General features: G+C 44.5%; 1 long non-coding RNA gene across 1 annotated transcript; it reads right to left on the bottom strand.

Annotated features, from left to right (window-relative positions):
- Positions 1-860: 860 nt before the first annotated feature.
- LOC103915055 lies at positions 861-2,737 on the bottom strand. The gene is made up of 2 exons (XR_663507.1): positions 2,408-2,737; positions 861-1,094 (listed from the first exon to the last, which is right to left on the bottom strand). It is a non-coding gene; the product is annotated as an uncharacterized LOC103915055 (long non-coding RNA).
- Between the last annotated feature and the right edge of the window lie 359 nt (positions 2,738-3,096).

Here is a 3,096-nt window from a genome sequence, read left to right as displayed (position 1 = left end):
GTGGGACCTGGAGAGTGAAGCCCTCTCCTGATCTACAGAAGGACAGCAGTAACAAAGCCCTCTCACTGCACCTCTCGGGTTTTGAATGTTGCTCCTCTGGTCTCACCAGTCAGCACATTTCATCAGGTAGGTAGTATTTAGTTACTGGCATGAAAGACCTCCACTATAATACAGTAACTATGAAAAGTATGGATATTTTATATAGTCCTATAACCTTACACACTCCCATGGTAGCTCCACTAACACTTCAATACTTTCAAGTATTTTGGAATACACCACACAGCACTTCTAACACCAATTGCTATGATCTCTAACAGCACAGCTAGCACTCGGTACCCTCCCGTTTTTCAGGATTTCCGTAGCTGTAACTACCTCAACCTGGACAGCAAAGCAGCAGACACGTAACAGCCCTTGGAAGTCTCATCTTGCTCTAACAGCACCAGGGACTATCATAAAAATTGTGGTACGCAAGAACTCTGAACATGCATGCCAGTATCAAAAATAATTTTACGCGTACTGAATACTGTCACCTAAGAGTGCAGGCAACACTGGCTTCAATTTGTACAAAAAGAAACAGATTGTTTCTTGTTCAAATTTTAAGCTTCTCTCAATAACCGTTTCACAACTTGAAAACAGACTTTGAACTACCGAATGCTCACGACCTGTACCAGCGATTACAGTAGAACAGCACCGAGCAGGGAGCAGCTGTTTTACTTTGTGCGTGCGAAGGCTGACAGCGTTAACACAAAACCTCTCCACAGCTCCGGCTGGCTTGATCTGCCAGGGAACAAGAACACCCACTGGTCCCTACAGGCAGGCTTGATGCACGACTAGCATCTAAAATACAACTCAGACAAGACGTTTGGAGGGCTCTCCTCAAATTCGGGAGGTGAAGACTTTGTTACATCCAGTTTTATTTTTACAAAAATGCTGTAACACGCATGCTAATAAGAAAACTGGTTCTTTTGTCTTAAACCATGTCAGTCCTTTTTCTGCTGAGCAGCCTGCTTGGCATTGTTGGCCTGCATCTTCTTCAGCCCCTTTTTGTTGTGTTTCTTTGCAAATCTCATGTTCCTCAGAAACTTGGGATCAACCTATAAAAATAAGAAAAAAATAAGCCATGTTGTAGAACGGACATATGTAAAAACATATATATATATATATCTCCAGATTGTTCCAATTATTCCCAAATGCTGGCTGTGATTAATTCAGGGTTTTTTTCTGATTTATTACATCAACAAAATTATTTTAGCCATCTGTAACCATCCTTTAACTAGCTATTTTCCTTAATTTCCATAAACAAACAAACAAACCGAAAACCCCAGCAATAAACATACGGAAAGGACAAGTTGAGTAAAGCTGTAAACAAGAAATTTCATTTCCATGTCACAATACATTCTGGATCTGAAGTACCACAAACCAACCCTGGCAGGTGAGCGCATATACATGTAATCCTTGGGTAAAGACCAATGCCACTTCCTCAGGCCTTTCCTTTTTACATTAAAGGAAAAAAGTACCAGCACAGAGAAGAGTAGCTCCCCCATTTTTGTCAGCTAATCCCTGGCTAATGCATCCTGTCACGGCTCAGACCAATTCTCAGAACGGTCAGCTACTGTCCCACTGAGAAACTTTTGCTATTTTACTGTAAGCAGCATTTTAACTGGCGCACGAGTATCAGGATTTTGCCACCTTACAAACTCATGCACACTTGGTGCAAGGAGACAGGCTCAGGGACTGCCGGACTATCCGCAGGAGGGGGCGGGACTGAACCCTCACCGCCCTATGCAGAAGACAAGCGTTTATGTCACATCCCAAAAGCTGATAATCACAGCTACAAGGCAAACAGAGTCACAACTCTCCCCAAAGCCAAAATGTCCTTTTTTCACTCTCAAGTGTGGAAAAAGATCCCGTTGTATCACTTGTCTAATCCTTGAAAAAGCAAAATGCTGCCATTTTCATACGTATTGTCCAGAAACGCCAATTCCTCTCATCTTCCAAGTCAAATTCTCTGGATTAGTACAGATGGTAAAATAATATTGAAGGATACAGCGAAGTAGGAGAGACAGCAGGACTCAGAAGGGAGAAGAGCTATCCAGCGGACACCTGTTTGTTTCACTGGAAGCAGCAGTTAGTGACACCCACCTGAGCAGGACAGAGACGAAATTCGCTAATAACTGAAAAGCGGTTTTATAGACATACAAGGGCGGATTTCATGCGGGTTAGAAATCTCACAGCTGCATGTAAGGTAAGCAAAAGATGGAACAGTAACCCACAGTGGTTCCGACCATCTGAAACACAAGCCCCTGTCTGCAAAAAATGTGTCAGTCAAAATAACACAAATACTGGATTTTTTCACGGTTAAGCCTCAACAGCTCAACGGCCTGGGAACAGCAAGAGAAGTACTCACCCCTTTGAGAGATTCGTATCTATGGGATCTGGGTTTCTTGATGCCATTTCTGTGCCACTTACGGGCTATGTGGAAGACCAGAAAACAATTTAAATTACCCTTTTTGCCGTTATCAAACAGCTGCATTAGCTTTTCTTTAAGTCCAGCTGACCCTACCAAAATGACGTGGGATAGAAAACTTTCTAACCCTCCCTATCCAAACTAAACGCAAACTAAGGAAGCATCTCTGTTCTCAGCCCTCTGCACGCCGTGCTCCCGGCGCCGCGGGAGTTTCTAATCCAAGGATTCCAGTTAACTAGTAACACACCAACGGCAACACCACTAGCGCGGAAGGCCTCAGTCACGAAGAACCTCAAGCACGTGTGTTTATAGGGCACCATCGCTCACTGTGCAAGACCAAGCAGAACCTACCCGGGAACTCCGCTAACTTACAGCGCCGACGAAAAAAACCCAAACAAGAACTATTTGATCACCGTGATCACCTTTGGATGGCAAAGCATCACAGGCTGAATGCCAGTCAGTGACGTGCTTAGCTCAAACATATGAAACGTGCTTTTTTTGTGGTCACCCGTTATTTTTCTGTTGCGCCCGAACAAGCCCTGACTCGCGCAGCGCTCTCTGTGCGTTAAACACACCGTCCAACCTCCGCGCCCCACCCCCTCCTCCCCTCCGCAGCTCATCGCGCTGCA

This window comes from Pygoscelis adeliae, unplaced genomic scaffold, assembly GCF_000699105.1.
Source record: "Pygoscelis adeliae isolate BGI_AS28 unplaced genomic scaffold, ASM69910v1 Scaffold94, whole genome shotgun sequence".
NCBI classification, from domain to species: Eukaryota; Metazoa; Chordata; class Aves; order Sphenisciformes; family Spheniscidae; genus Pygoscelis; species Pygoscelis adeliae.
Note: the sequence above shows the minus strand (reverse complement) of the source record. Positions and strands in the feature narration are given on the sequence as shown.